We start from the raw sequence: 16,667 nt of genomic DNA, 5'->3' as shown, positions 1-16,667 counted from the left end.
AGATAAGTTAAAATTTTATTAGATTTTAACCCTTTTAAAGTATTTTAAAATATTGAGAAAATCTCTTTAAGTATAGCTAATTATTTAGCGTATAAAGTATAGCTTTATTTATAAGTTGGTTAAATTAATAAGTTTAACCTCCAACACAAACAACACTTTCAAACAATAACTTGCAATTCCCTTTACATATAAAAACCTTAATACTAAAATATTTCTAAAATGTTTCACTTGGAAATGTCATACTCCATAGGCCATACGTTGGGCACGCCACTGTAATAGGGGAGGGTGAGCTCTGGGTAAGTGGTCCAGAACCCCCAAGATCTACCTACTTTAAAATTCAAAAATGCTTACGGCTAACTACGAGCATAGATAGGGTCGTGGTTTCTGCCACTATGGAGTGAGAATAGATATCCAAATATTTAAAGTAGGACGCCAGGATACTATACTCATCAAACGTATGACATATCCAAATGAAAATACAAATTTATTTACTAAATACTTTTATTCACTTTACATCACAATAAGACCTGCTGCGGCCTCGAGACTTAACATTTAAATTACGTACCGTAACTATTACTAATTAAATTTAACTTAAGTACATCTCAGGCATATTTGGGCCTGTAATACACACAAAATCCTACATAGGAATTGCAGGTTTCATATTAATAATAGAATTTACCATGTAGAAAGTTCACGTTAAAAAGAAATTCAGACTTAAATATTGTTTATCCTTTCCAGCAAAGGAACACAGTCACTAATGTAAATATAAGTTTTTAACTCACAGTTTTATCGTATAAACACTTCACCTCGAGTCCAAAAATTAAGTGGAGAAGACGGCTTCTCAACTAGCATGGTGCGACACCACCCTAGATCTTCCACAAGCCAAGGGCCAAGCCAAGGCAAGAAGTAGGCCTAGCCAAAGGACTGGCCTAGCCAAAAGGACCCTAGAAACAAAGAGAATGTTCTAGGTTTTAGAGAGGTTATGTTATAAAAAGTTATATTTATATTTAATTGGGACAACGCGCGATTTAGCTTGCGGAAATAATGAGATTAAAAAATCCTTACCGGTTTCTAAGCCGAGTCCCTTATATTAGACACCAGACGTGGCGACGTAGGCCCACGCGGTGAAACAAGATGATGTCTCATCTTTGTCAAGGAATTGCTGGAAAATCACACCAAAACACGACATTAGCTAATTGCAATTGACAATAAACAACTTCGCCTTTCCTTCCGTATATTTAGAAAGTGTGGACAACTCACCAAGTTGGTTTGAAAGAGGTGAAAAGGTTATGCCGCCATTACCGGCGCATAGGAAGCTAGGTTAATCATATTTTGGGCCAAGCTGGAACAAAATATATCAACGATTAAAACATTGAACACCGAATTTAACCGAGTTTTAGGAAATACAATCTTTAAATAAAATACATACCCCATGAATTAATTGCCGACCTGATGTCGAATTACGTCTTACATCTTGTCTCGAAAGATAGTAATGATGAAGCGAAATTGGAAATGGCAAAAGCCACAGACAAAGTGGTGAATGGAAAACCTCCCATTCAATGACATCGCAACTGACCGGATCCAATTTACAGAAAACCGAAGTCACCAAAAATAAAAAGAATTACTAATTTCGAAAGCTAAAAATAAGGACATTATTTATAACTCCGAATTGCAAAATATAAAAGAACACATACCAAATGTTTATTCATAAATACTCTTTATGTATGACTGATTGTTTGTGCCAAACCACAGACAACAAACCGACCGACATTGACAGACGTCAATGTTTACTGCGACAGTAATAAACAACACTGATTCAACCCGTTTTACCAAGTTAAAGCTATTTCCACGTAGTATTTCCATGTTACAATATATTTCAATTGTGAAATGTGTAAACTCCAAAGAAAACAAGGTATTTGTGTCCCAGCACAATGCAGGAACGAACAATGGATGCGCTAAATGCGACGATTTATAGATGATTGATGACCCACCATTCCGGTAAGTTTTATCCTCTAAATATAGCCAAAAGCGTATATGTGAAGATTAAAAACAACATTTCTGGTCTCCGACCTTGACCTATCTACTCTAATACCCGTGTAGAACGTATATTTACCACCAAATTCTTATCAAACAAACATCTACTTTTCTAACCTATAAAGTATCTATCTACAATAACATTCAGACGTTTATAACACTGGGTGGCTACCCTAAAGTGTTACACCCTATGCAAATGATACTCTCGGTTAGTAACTGGGTCTAGTTTCTTATTTAATAGGCAAATGAGAACGCTGTCCCATTTTTCAATGGCCTCATCAAGGTTTTTTAATGCAGCTAAATGCTGTTTTGTTATTGAAATCAATGAGCGTAAAGCACTAGGACTTGACTTAGTTAGCATTGGCAACTCAAACAAAGCATTTATGTGCTCATTGATGATTTTATATTTATTATCGTACCTATCAGCTAAAATTTTGAGAGCTTCGGAATAACTTTGACCAATGACAGGTAAGTTTTTGATTAAATCAAATGCCTCAGCTTTTAGGAAGCTTCTCAGGTAAAAAAACTTTTGTATATTGTCGAACCCTTCATTGTTATGCACAAGGGCAGTAAACATTTCTATGAAAGGTCTGTATTCTGTATACTTGCCATTGAATGATGGTATTTGTATGTTCGGTAACTTTATTTTCGACGACACTTTAGGCGTCACTGCCGGCAAAACGGCAGGGGTGGGTACAGGTGCCGATAAATCCGCAATTCGCTGCCGCATTGCTGCGACGCATTCATAAAAAGTCGTTTCGACAGCAATGGGATCCTCCTCATCACCTATTTTCTCGCACAGATCTTCATAATCGTGGAATGCCGTCTGGGCCCTCTCTACCATCAGTTTTAGCATTTCTATATCGTTTATATACGATTCTTCCATTTTGTTTTTCAATCTTGTTAGAGTACCTTTTTTCGTGCCTCTGCGCGCAACTAATTGACGTCGTTCTTCTTCTGTCTTTTCCATGTTAAATTGTGCACAATGCTTTGCATGTGGAAAACACAAAAACGACTTCGTAGACGCACATAAAAACCGGCAAAAACCAATTAACTTTACAAGCTTTTAAACTTATATTACAAGATAGAAACACTTTTCCACCACAAACACTAAAATATCTGGAAAAGAACAAATGTCAAACAGATTTGAAACAAAACGTTACTTGTTTATTCCGTTCCACGCGCGCAGATCGCTGCGCAGTGAGTGGTGCTGGTGCGTTTATAGAACGCTTGCTCGCGGCTCGTTGAACGCTGCGATGGCTCCGCACAATGGCGGCACCTTCAAATCGGCAACTCCAGACGAGTCGAATGAAAATTTTTTCGTGCTTCTTAGAATCCGCTTCTACGCATTTAATTTTATTTACTTACGGTTCCCGACTCAATAGGACCATGTTAAAGGCAAAACCTGGGCCTTGGGGTCCAAATAAGTAAATTAAAAGAATTAAAATACAAAATGTACGTAGGAAACGAAAGATATATTTTCCAAGAAGACAGTTGACAATATTGACACAAACTTTTTAATGTTGGGATAAAAACTCCATTCTGCAACACTCACAACAGCTTAAATTCGACAAAAGGGTCTACTTGGGTCGACTAACTGGGCGCCGTCCTGTTGGTCATCCTAAATACCGTTGGGCAGATAGAGTGGAGGCAGATCTCCGTGAGCTCGGCGTCGGCGAAAGCTGGCGGGATAGCGTTCTGGACCGATCAAAGTGGCGTGCTCTTGTGTTGGAGGCCAAGACTCATTTTGGGTCACCGGGCCAACCAAGTAAGTCGTTTTAAGCGGTTGGGCCTCACATCACAGATGTAGGTAAGATTCTAGCGTTCGAACATAACAAATTCTTAAACCAGCCGGCGTATTATGGATAGCTTTATCCATCTTTATCCACGTGATAAAATAACTGTCGCTTTTTAACACCGTGGGATAGAAAGTGACGGACACAGCACGTAGACAAGAACGACCATCATATCCGTACTGAATTAGGCACCTATACCCCTAGTGTCATTTGTTAGCGTGACATGACGTACGCGTTTGCGTTCAGTGTCATTTTGTATAGGATTTTGAGTTTCCAAAACATCCCGCTTGTGGCACGCTGTGCAAAATCTCATTCAAAAATAGACAACGCAAAAGCGAACGCTCGTCGCGCTAACGCATAAAATTAACACTACCCCTAGTGGCTTCTGACCTTCAAATTCGATTTTCCAATTTCATAGTAGGCCCCTCTCGCATTTCGCCTGAGGTCACAGTGTGTCGTAGCGCGTGGCTAAGTGTGCTACGAGCTACGGATAGCTCGTAGCACTCGGAGCCGTAGCTACGAGCTAGCTAACAATGCTTGGCACGGAGGCATATTCAGATTCTAATAAATACGAGTATACCAAAACTGGACATCATGCATAAAAGCTGTAGTAGTAGTAGTAGTAAACTCTTTATTGTACAAAAAGACATTAAAAATAACATACAATTAGTAAGAAGTACAAAGGCGAACTTATCCCTTTGAGGGATCTCTTCCAGAAAGCCGTTGGGAATTAGAATTTATTTACTACGTGATGCTGATGAATAATAAGTAATAAGTCATTCAGCGCCAAGGACCCGACTGTCGGGTACACTTTTCCTAGCGACTACGCGCTCCATACCGTGAAGACATGGCTATGCGATACGAGCGTAACCCGTAGCACTTAGTGGCAATGAATGTGCTAAAACTCTTAAAATGAGAAATATAAACCGTAATGGAATAATCCCATAATCCACTAAATCGCGTCAAAACAATTGAGGCGTGACGGGCGTGACATAAATATTTTTTGTAAAATCCACTTTCATCGTTAAGCCTTTTTGTTAACCCTTAAACAACCCTAAAACCTCATTCAGTTTTCGACTGCAGCATGACTCTCGCTAGAACGGTCCGAGCCCGGGCCGATGCGAATAATTCCACAGAATAAATAATAGTAACTACTAGGTACAGAAGACTCACTCTCTAACAAAATGCGTCTGTTACGACCAGCACAGATATGGCCGCTAGGTGGCGACAGCGCCACGCGCGGCTTATGGCAAACCCCAAAATTGAGGTCGAACGGATGTACTTTTAGCTACCTGTAGCAAAGAGCAATCGCGGAGTGAGACACGCCTTGTAATTCGAACGTGCACCTAACATCAAACCGATATTCGAATCGAATATTTAATTTGTCTTTGGTTTTTATTTGTTTTTATTTGTAGTTTCTTTGTATTGTATTTTTTTTTTGTAGTTTCACAGTGCCTTGGTTTTACTGTAATGCTGTGTTACTTATTTGACTAATAAATAAATATTTGATTTAATATTGGAATCATACCAGTTAGCTGTCATTGAGTGCGAGCGAGACGCCCGCGCGAATAACAGCTAACTGATATGATTCCAATGCTCGTATAGGGACCGTACGCGCGCTTTGGAGGGTCTGCCATCTCGTGGCCTAAATCGGAAACGTATGTACATTGCCAAAGCAAGTGCTACCATCTACCGTTCTCGTCGGTACGTTTCCTTATGCATATAGTCGCACCAATAAAAGTCTGCAGCGGATTTGATAGCCCACCCAGTGTAAGTGTTATTTATACGCCATAATTTCATAGATTCTTGACGTTTAAAATGACACTTGCACTGTGTGGGCTATCAAAATCGCTGCAGACTTTTTACGGTCTAACTATAGTTGGTTCTGCCATCTTGTGGGCTATATCGGAAGCATAAACGACACATTTACGCCTCGCGCCAAATATCTGACGTCTCCTATGCTGCCCCCTGTAGTTCATACACGGGGCCTATACAATGTCACGCTCGCACACCGAAGCCGCGCCGACTTCCGGATCCGTATCCAAAAGTAAACTCTTACACCGCCGTTACATTTCGCCTCTCAAAGAATTTAAATATTAATTAAATCAAAAACTGTCCAAGTCAAACAATCCCCGAGAAAACTTAAGACGTCGATGGAAAATTGAAAAATGATTTCCGAAGTTAAAGTTACGAACTTCTAGTCTTTTAAAGTAGTAGACTACCGCCAACAGATTCCACATTACGAAAAGTTAACGTTACGGAGACGGGCGTTTTCATTTAACTTGGACTTTAAAGCGCGACTTAAGTCGTGTTTCAGTAAAGTCTAACCGTTACATTCCTGACAAAAGGTGGGATTTGACATTGACCGTCAGTTTGGTAACGATTGCTAACCGGCCGTTAAAGGAGCACAGTTAAGTGAAAATGCCCAGCTACTCGCGGTCTCCAGACATTCACACGCGTATTCGGGAAACGAGATAATCACAAGATCTAGAAACGATATAGAGATCAACTAGATTTACATTAGATATCGACTAGATGTGACTTGGATATCTAAGTCATAACTTGTCGAAATCATTCAAGAGGCCTCCAGAATCGCGGAAACGTCAAATTTGACATATCTAGCTTACAAATATCTTTAAATTATCCATATCGTAACTTGTTGAGGTCTAGTAGAGATTTAATACATTTTCAGAATCGAGCCGTCAGGCCAATTGGAACGTACAGTCCGCAGCAGAAGTTGCTAAGCGGGCGAGGTGTTCAAAATTGCCTTGACACGCTCATTCTCTTAACAATAAATTCGCGTCAAGATCATTTTGAACACCCGCTTAGCAACTTCTGCTGCTGACTGTACACTGATATCAGAATGACATATAATTGATGTCGCTCAGCTAGTAATAATGCATTTCGCTCGTATTTATTTATATTCATTAATCATCATGAATTTTATCTTGCCTATTTATTTTTATTTTAGCGTAATGTGCGGTAACAGTCCCATATCAAATTAGTATGAAAGCCCCATTGTAACTATAATATTTATATGCTCCATCTAGAAGGAAGCGATCTATGTTAAAAGTTAAACTCAGAGTCTTTATTAAATGGTTGTTAAACGTAATTATTTAATGGACTCTGGATTTTAGGTAATAGGCAGTTACCTATTTATACACTGAGAGAAAAGTACAACCAAAATACACTTAGAATTACAAAAAGGCTTCTGGTGACCAGAGGGCTGGCCACTATTTCGCCCAGCGTATTAGCATCGCTATACAGCGGGGAAATACGGCCAGCCTTCTGGGCACCTTGCCCGTTGACGGCGATCTGGGGCAAATTTTTTACCTATAGTTTTTGTAAGTTTTATTATGTTTGTTAATTTATTTCTTTGTTTCTATCAATAAAGAATACTATTACAAAAAAAAACTTAATCCGGGGACAAGGAGAGTTAACTAATAGGAACAAATTGACTTTTGCAATTTCTATTAGTTCTTGCAATTTCTATTATTTGTTTGTTGAAATTACATTTGGGATGACTGAGCTGTTTGTAAAAATAAATAAACTTTACAGAAATAGTGAAACGTCCATAATTATTACTAAAACTTCATTTTTTCCCCCAGTACAGAACTGTTTTTTAATTCCTGGTGATGATTTTTCTCTCAGTGTACCTTTACTTATTGATTTCTTTCTATTTATATTCTTAAACAAAATTAACAGGGCTTTTTCTAAAAAAAACAAGGTTTTTTATTTAAAAAAAGATACGAATTTGAAAGCGAGCAATCGATTTGGCACTCCGTAAAGCTGCGTTTCTACCAGAAATGCGCGAGGATGCGTAGCGAGAATCGTGTTTGTTAATAACCAATAAAATCACTTCAGTTACATATCCTCGCCCAGCGTGAAGTGATTTTATTGGTTCTTAACAAACACGCTAGAAAACAAAAAATAACCATCGGATATATCGAACCGGATAGTTTGTTTTCAAATATCTGAACTAATCGACTTTATTAGTTCTGTTGTTAGAGTACCTACCTTACCTTCATTACATTACATTACATAACACTGATTTAAACTTTCACGATTATTTAACATTATGAAACTACACAAACGGGACTTAATCGCGTATTTAAGATTTACCTCCGACGTTTCGAGGACGGCGTTGTCCTCGTGGTCTCGGAGAAGACAGTCTTAAGTAAATCTTAGGTAAATCTTAAATCTTAAATACGCGATTAAGTCCCGTTGTGTAGTTTCATAATATTACATTACATGTTACATTATTACATTAGCAACCTCTATTGTACCATCGCCCACACTGTTAACTGTCCATCGGTAGACCTTATGCCTTTTGTAATAAGGTCCACCGATGTACAGTTAAGAGTGTTATTGTTTGTATAAATATATTTGAGAGCGACTAGCAAAACGTGGCCTTTGAAGCAATTCGGAACATTGTTCATATAAAAGGTCGCTGCCAACCTGACGGCATCTAAAAACTTCGCTAAATTAAAAGACTACGCAAAGCTACCAACCTGTAACCAGAGAGCAAGACATAATAAAGACTATCTGTAATGGCTCCTCTACACGATGGGCCAACGCCGGCCACTCCAAGGGAGGCATTTATCGCTAGAGGGAGCAAGTGGTATTGCTATCTCATTCTACTCGTACCGCATGGTTGCGTCCCATGGAGTGGCCGGCGTTGGCCCTTCGTGTAGAGGAGCCATAAAGGAATACGCGAGGGCAGCAGGAGATAAAGTAGAAATCACGGCGGAAACCGTGCATGTTTATTCTACAAATCTACAATATTTTATAATAAACTGACCACAATAACAAATCATTTAAGTTACACAGTAATATCACGTCATCAGAGAAATTAAATTTTGATCGGCTGTAACGGTTTGTTATAAAACCTCGTCAAAGTGCATAAAATACACCGTGAAATTTTAGTGGTTGTTTTCCCGCGGCAGGGCGATTTGCTATCGGTAGTACTTTCGAATTATGATAGACAAACTTTTAAATAAACTGTTTTCCAATAAAAAAAATTACAATAAAAAAACCTAAACTCGAACAAGCGAAAAACAATAGTAACGCACTAAAACTGCAAGTCGACGACAGTTCCCGATTATGTCAAACAGATAAACAAATAAACAAGCACATGTTACTTTTTTAAACTGTGTAACAGGCTAGAGTGCTTTACTGTTTGACAACTGAAATATCTGTACTGAAACTGAAATTCAAATTTACTTAGACTGTTCCTTCACGATTAACAGTTGAAATAAAACCTTTTTATTAGTTTGATGATTGCCATTACCTACGTTGTGTCAACTTTGGTAAATCGAATAATTACATCCTCTTTGCTTATTAAACTAATGTCATGAGTAATGTGATAACAGATCCTGTCAATGTCATCACTGCTATTTCTAGTAAAATGGATCGATATTACGAATATTCTAATTTAGAGTACGTCGCGATGGTGCAGCTGTACGCTAGGGCTAACTACGACTCCCACGCCGCCCGGCGACTTTACGCGGAACCGGACCATTTACAGTCGCTGCGTCTTCGGGGGATTTTAAACCCCCAAGTTCCACACGGACGAACAATTGTCGCCGCAACACAGCGGCTGCTTAACCACGGGCAGTTCAAACGCCAGCACATGCACAGGGCAGAGGTGATTGTGTATTGAACGTGGCGGATTGCAGTTCAAACAATTATTGCGGTATCGGGAAGTTTAAGTGTTTGTTTAAGTTTTTGATCATTAAAAGCTTGATCTTAACTTGTTATGTTTACTTTTAAGGATCTGCAAACTAACTGCACGTAAAATGTGTGAAGGAAAAATAAATGGAACTACTTTTTAGGTTATTTTGTTTCGTTCACTCAAAAGAATTAGGTAGGTACTACTGCAGTGCTACTACTGGTGTTAGGTCACTTTCGAGTTTCGTTCGACACATTTATAAATCTGGCATTTCTTAACATTATTAAAAAAAAAGATTACACATCGACTGTATATCGATAGCAGAATCATTTCGTTGCGGGAAAACAACCACTAAAATTTCACGGTGTATAGAGGCAATTCATCTATTGCAATTAGCAAAATCTCAACATCAACTCAAATCAACAATGATTCGCTCCTTTGTACGAAGTCGTCTTAGACTAGGAGTTTTTATTCAAAAACTTGTCTCTGTTGCAATCTAGCGAACATTAACGTTAGTAACTTTCAGGACCTCGCAATAGATTTCAACCGTTTCTCGTAATTTAAACTTTATGTGAAGAGTGCAAGCTTCAAAATTCCACAGAAAATTTTGATGTGGTAGGATTTTCTTGTTATTGCGTGATGTTTAAGGTTTTTAATTAAAAAGAGTCCCATTATTTTCGCATTTACCAGCAGGATTAAGGTGGCATTACGAAAGTACAATAAAATTGTATAAAAATAACCAATGTTTTGCAAATATTTTATGACACTTTTAAATTCCAAATTTTTATTAGGGTTCCTTAGCCAAAGGGTAAAAACGGGACCCTGAGTATTTGTTCCGGCGGTGTAAGTCATGGGTGTTTTCTATATATATTTATCTAAGTATATATTTATCTATATAAGTATGTATATCGTCGCCTAGCACCCATAGTACAAGCTTTGCTTAGTTTGGGGCTAGGCTAGGTAGATCTAGTATGTAAAAAAAAATGTTTCTTGTAATAAGTGTTTTTAGGGTTCCGTACCCAAAGGGTAAAACGGGACCCTATTACTAAGACTTCGCTGTCCGTCCGTCCGTCCGTCCGTCCGTCTGTCTGTCACCAGGCTGTAACTCACGAACCGTGATAGCAAGACAGTTGAAATTTTCACAGATGATGTATTTCTGTTGCCGCTATAACAACAAATACTAAAAACAGAATAAAATTAAGATTTAAGTGGGGCTCCCATACAGCAAACGTGATTTTTGACCAAAGTTAAGCAACGTCGGGCGTGGTCAGTACTTGGATGGGTGTACTTTTTTTTTTTGCTTTATGGTACGGAACCCTTCTTGCGCGAGTCCGACTCGCACTTGCCCTGTTTTTTTCATATAAGTTATATTTAACTTTATTACTCAAAAGCTGTTTTTATCGTTATATCCGAGACCGCGATGCACACACGTTAACCTTCAAAAATGTTTCTTAAAATAAGTGTCTTATGCCTATAATTTATATAACTTTTTTACTCAAAAGCTGTTTTTAGGGTTCCGTACCCAAAGGGTAATACAGGACCCTATTACTAAGACTTTGCTGTCCGTCCGTCCGTCCGTCCGTCTGTCACCAGGCTGTATCTCAAGAACCGTGATAGCTAGACAGTTGAAATTTTCACAGATGATGTATTTCTGTTGCCGCTATAACAACAAATACTAAAAACAGAATAAAATAAAGATTTAAATGGGGCTCCCATACAACAAACGTGATTTTTGACCAAAGTTAAGCAATGTCGGGAGTGGTCAGTACTTGGATGGGTGACCGTTTTTTTTTTGCTTTTTTTTGTTTTTGTTTTTTAGGGTTCCGTACCTCAAAAGGAAAAAACGGAACCCTTATAGGATCACTCGTGCGTCTGTCTGTCCGTCTGTCCGTCTGTCACAGCCAATTTGCTCCGAAACTACCGGACCAATCAAGTTGAAATTTGGTACACATATGGAAGTCTGTGACCCAAAGACGGATATGTAACGTCAACAAATGAATTTTAAACATAGGGGTTACTTTTGGGGGGTAAACGATAAAATTAAAAAACAAAGTTTTGAAAACAGTATCGTGTTACATATCAAACGAAAGAGCTCATTGTGAGAATCTCAAATATATTTTTTTTATAAATTTACAACAATACGTTTAGAAGTTATTCAAGAAAATAGACAAAAAATGACCATTCCCCCCCCTCTATCTCCGAAACTACAGGGTCTAAAATTCTGAAAAAAATACAAAAAATAGTCCTTTATCTAAAGATGACAGGAAAACCTATTAGAAATCTAGAGTCAAGCGTGAGTCGGATTTAAGAACAAAAATGCAGTTACGTTTTTTTAGGGACACAGCCGCAATGGTTTAAGTGAAACGTGATGTAGACAGCTATTGCGTAGGCCCTAGGCCGATATCCGCAGAAGGCCGAAGGCCCGAAGCGATCCGAAGAGGTGTGCCTTTAGCTTCATGCGTGTCGGACTGAAGACAAAAATGCGACTAGGCTGTATCTGGCACACAGCCCCAATGGTACTTGTAGTACTGATTGATTAGGTTACTATTGTTACGTGTTTTAAAAAGCACTATACTGGGTGGCCAAAAGAAAAGTGTATGCCCGTTGCCAACGTGCAACCCCGAAATCGCGAAGAAAAATTTGGCTGTTTCATACATTTTGGCTGGACCGTTTTCTATGGGAGCATACATTTTTTTCGCGATTTCGGGGTTGGTCCCATACTAAAAGTTGCTTAGTTTAATCTAAAACCTCCTTGGCTAAGGGAATGCACTTATTTTTTGGCCAACCTGTAGGCATTATATCTCTCTTCGCCCTTCGTTTTTAAGTAGGAAGCGCGACCCGTCGGACGCTCCGAGTATTCAGCTCTATGCGGAGCTCGGTCTTCAGTCTTCGCATTTGGACACTTGTTATTGTTCGGCATTTAATCTTCAGAGTTGTAGAGATATAAGCCACCACGCCAGAAAACTTCATGTAACATCTGGTTTTTGATTGACCCATTCGGGTTTTTTAAGACTTTTTACTCACGTCACGTTTCACCTTCACGTACAAAAAAAAATTTTGAAAATTGTGTGATGTACGGAACCCTTGAAACGCGAGTCCGACTCGCACTTGACCAGTTTTTATTTGCATTATGGTACGGAACCCTTCGTGCGCGAGTCCGACTCGCACTTGCCCGGTTTTTTATCGTTATATCCGAGCCCGCGATGCACACACGTAACCTAAACAATAAATGCAAATTTCCAGCTCGTATCGTATTGAATCACTATTGAATGTTGTTCGGAACTGTTCTCATTCGGCGGAGATACTCGTAATTCAAGAGATGAGTATCGTGTTATATTTATTGTACAATTTGCACAAGCATGCTGTTTCTGTTGCTAAGCGAGTGCTGGCGAGCATGGTATAATAATATACTCCGCCTGAGAGAGTACTCTTCCCGTCTTTTCGTGGTCATGTGACTGACACTATATGATAATATGCGATAGCGCTATATATAGCGGCCATGTTATTGTGACGTAGGCTTGTGTTACTCTGGGAAGAGAAGACCATGTTTTATTAGACTATGGCTGGCGAACATACACCGTTCTTATTATCAATGTTGCAGTTAGGGTTGCCAGATGTCAGGAATATTCCTGTTATGTCAGGAATTTTGGTCTTTTGTCAGGAATTCGGTCGGAATACGAAAATGTCTGGAATTTTATTGAATCAACAGACTTTTCTACTACTTAACTAAATTAAAAAAAAAATTTAAACAATGTATCAAGAATACATAGTATCGCTTACGACTAAACCCCCATTCGCCGATATGAGCGTCAGGAAAAATATTCGCAATCAGGAATTTTGTCAGGAAATTTTAAATTTGGATCTGGTAACCCTAGTGCAATTAAAGGATGACTAACGGTAGACCGGACCATGTCCGGGCCGGAGCTCCCGGAGCTTACTTTCCTATGGCATGACAGGCGATCACGTGATGCTTTCCATAGAAAACAATGGAAGAAACCACTGGAAGCTCCGGCCCGGACACGGCCCGGTCTAACGTGAGTCATCTTTAATAGGGGTTGGCAAAAATGTTTACCCTTAATTCGTAGGTATTTAGTACATAACTTCGCCTTAACTAACGGCCGTATTCGAGAACAATGATTCTAAGAGATCACTGCGTTACGACAACTATCTGTCAGAGTCAAAAGTGTAATTTTTTAGGGTTCCGTACCCAAAAGGTAAAACGGGACCCTATTACTAAGACTTCGCTGTCCGTCCGTCCGTCCGTCCGTCTGTCTGTTACCAGGCTGTATCTCACGAACCGTGATAGCTAGACAGTTGAAATTTTCACAGATGATTTATTTCTGTTGCCGCTATAACAACAAATACTAAAAACAGAATAAAATGAAGATTTAAATGGGGCTCCCATACAACAAACGTGATTTTTAGGGTTCCGTACCCAAAAGGTAAAACGGGACCCTATTACTAAGACTTCGCTGTCCGTCCGTCCGTCCGTCCGTCCGTCTGTCTGTCCGTCTGTCTGTTACCAGGCTGTATCTCACGAACCGTGATAGCTAGACAGTTGAAATTTTCACAGATGATTTATTTCTGTTGCCGCTATAACAACAAATACTAAAAACGGAATAAAATAAAGATTTAAATGGGGCTCCCATACAACAAACGTGATTTTTGACCAAAGTTAAGCAATGTCGGGAGGGGTCAGTACTTGGATGGGTGACCGTTTTCTTTTTGCATTTTTTCCGTTTTTTTTTTTGCTTTATGGTACGGAACCCTTCGTGCGCGAGTCCGACTCGCACTTGCCCGGTTTTTTTTACCAAAAACGCGACGCAATACAATTCGCCCGCACTCTGTAGGAAAGGGGAATACGGTTACCGACTCGGCTGTGTTCAGAGTTGTGTGTATTTGTTATCTGACGTCTATTGCAGTGCGAAATAGGTGATTATGGTGCTTATAGCTAGTGACTAGAGTTAGACCAAGTTAAGTCTGCAACGATTTTGATAGCCCACGCAATGCAAGTGTTATTTTATACGTCATAATTTCACAGCGTGGGCTATCAAAATTGCTGCAGACTTTTCTTGGTCTAACTCTAGCTGTATATCGATATGCCGCCCGATTCAAACCTTAAGATACGTCAATTAATAAATCTAGAAACGATCTGGATTAAATATGTCAGTGTCAAATGTGACGTTTTTGTTTGAAGAAACGTCACGTTTGAGACTGACACGTCTAATCCGTATCGTTTCTAGATTTATTAATTAACGTATCTTACAGTTCGAATCGGCCGGTAGTCAGATAACGTGTGGCTAGCCTATATTTTCATGGCCCATTCTAGAATGGGTAATGAAAGGAGCTAATAGAACTTTCTCTTGAAAGTTTCCAGAATGCGGAAATTTCTAGAATTTTCTACAATTTTGCTAACCGAAGTTATGAGCTACTCACACTTACGGCCCAATTCGAACATTAAGATACGTCAGTTAATAGATCTAGAAAAGATATGGATTAGATATGTCCGTGTCAAAAGTGACGTTTTTGTTTGAAGAAATTTCACATTTGACACTGACATATCTAATCCATATTTTTCTACATCTAATATTAACTGACGTATCTTAAAGTTCGAATTGGGCCGTTAGGTTAGTTTAAGTAGTAGTACAGTCGCCATCAGATATATCGGAGCGGCCAAGGTGCTCGTAAATATCTGAACACGCCTCTATTGTCAAGGCGTTAGAGTGCCTGTTCAGATATTGTGAACACCTTGGCCGCTCCGATATATCTGATGGCAACTGTACCTATACTTACTACTTTGCTACTATAATCTGTTCGGAAAGAGAAGAGTCGTGAAATGTATTGGGCCCCATACATTCCACGACTCTTCTCTTTCCGCACTCTACTGCGCATACATACAGTCAGCAGCACACTTAACAACTATTGCTGCTGACTGTACATAGGTGGGTCTACATACAGCGCATTCTAGAACTTTCCAGCTTAGTCGGGCCTCGGGCCGTGGCCCAAATTAACCGATATCGATGGAGCTCGAGCTACTAAAGTTGGAGTCACCGTTTTATGATGAACGCAGCTTTGCTTACTACTTATAAACCATTACTACCATTGCACCGAGTAGTAGTTTTTAAAATTAGGTAGGTACTAGTTTATACCGGGTGTGGCCTGTAATATTACAGGAGCTCATATGAGCAAAACATTAAACTGTAGGCTGTACTCCTCATAGGAACCAACATTTGTTCAGCGACTGTTAAACTTTAAAAATAACTTGTGATTTGATTTTTATCACACTTTAAAGTTTATTCTAAGACGCAATGTATTGCGAATTTTGTTATGTTTAAGGCGTGACAAGCAACGTTAATCACAATGATATGGCGTGGCGATGGCGTCCATTGAAGATAATATTTATTTTGTATGAAAAATAGGGACACTAAATATTTTATAATTTTCAAAAGTTTCTGAAGAAAAGTGTCAACCGTTTGAGGAGTACAATCTATGTTTTAATTATTTGCTCGTGTTACAGGCCACACCCGGTACATTACCCTTAAAAGTTTGATAAGTAGGTAGGTAGGTAATAACCCTTCATTACCTAACTAATCTAACCATGTACCTATTACCCTAAATCCTCCAAGGGAGTGGGATATGATATGATACAAGCTGCGAACAAAAATGGGACATCCATAATTCGTAGCTGCTGAACCGCCAGGTGGAGACGCCTCAGAACTTTAGTGCATCGAGTTCGCTTCGTGCTACGTTCGTGTTATTGCGAACGGGCTAGGTCGCATATTGTCGAATAGCCTAACTCGCTAATGAAAATTCAATATTAAGGTGACGTTCGGATGCGCTGCCACTATCAGTGATTCAGCTGCAAATCACCTTTTCATCACACTCGCTTAGTAAATGTGGAATTGCACGCAGGTTTAGCGGAAGTTATAGAAGAAGCGTTTTCCCTAGGGAGTTATGAAGTTTCTAGTGCCATAATTAACAGTTTTTTGTCTTTATACTTAATTTTTGTACCGCAAATGTGATGAAAAACATTGTGTGTAACTCGGGGCGTAATAATATTGCAAACTCGAGTCTATAAATCGCTCCGGCAAGCCGTCGTCGCGATTTAACTTACTCTCCTTTGCAATATTTAACTTACGCCCCATGTTGCACAATGTATACTATTA

This window comes from Cydia fagiglandana, chromosome 18, assembly GCF_963556715.1.
Source record: "Cydia fagiglandana chromosome 18, ilCydFagi1.1, whole genome shotgun sequence".
Lineage (NCBI taxonomy): Eukaryota > Metazoa > Arthropoda > Insecta > Lepidoptera > Tortricidae > Cydia > Cydia fagiglandana.
This window is presented reverse-complemented; position numbering follows the sequence as displayed.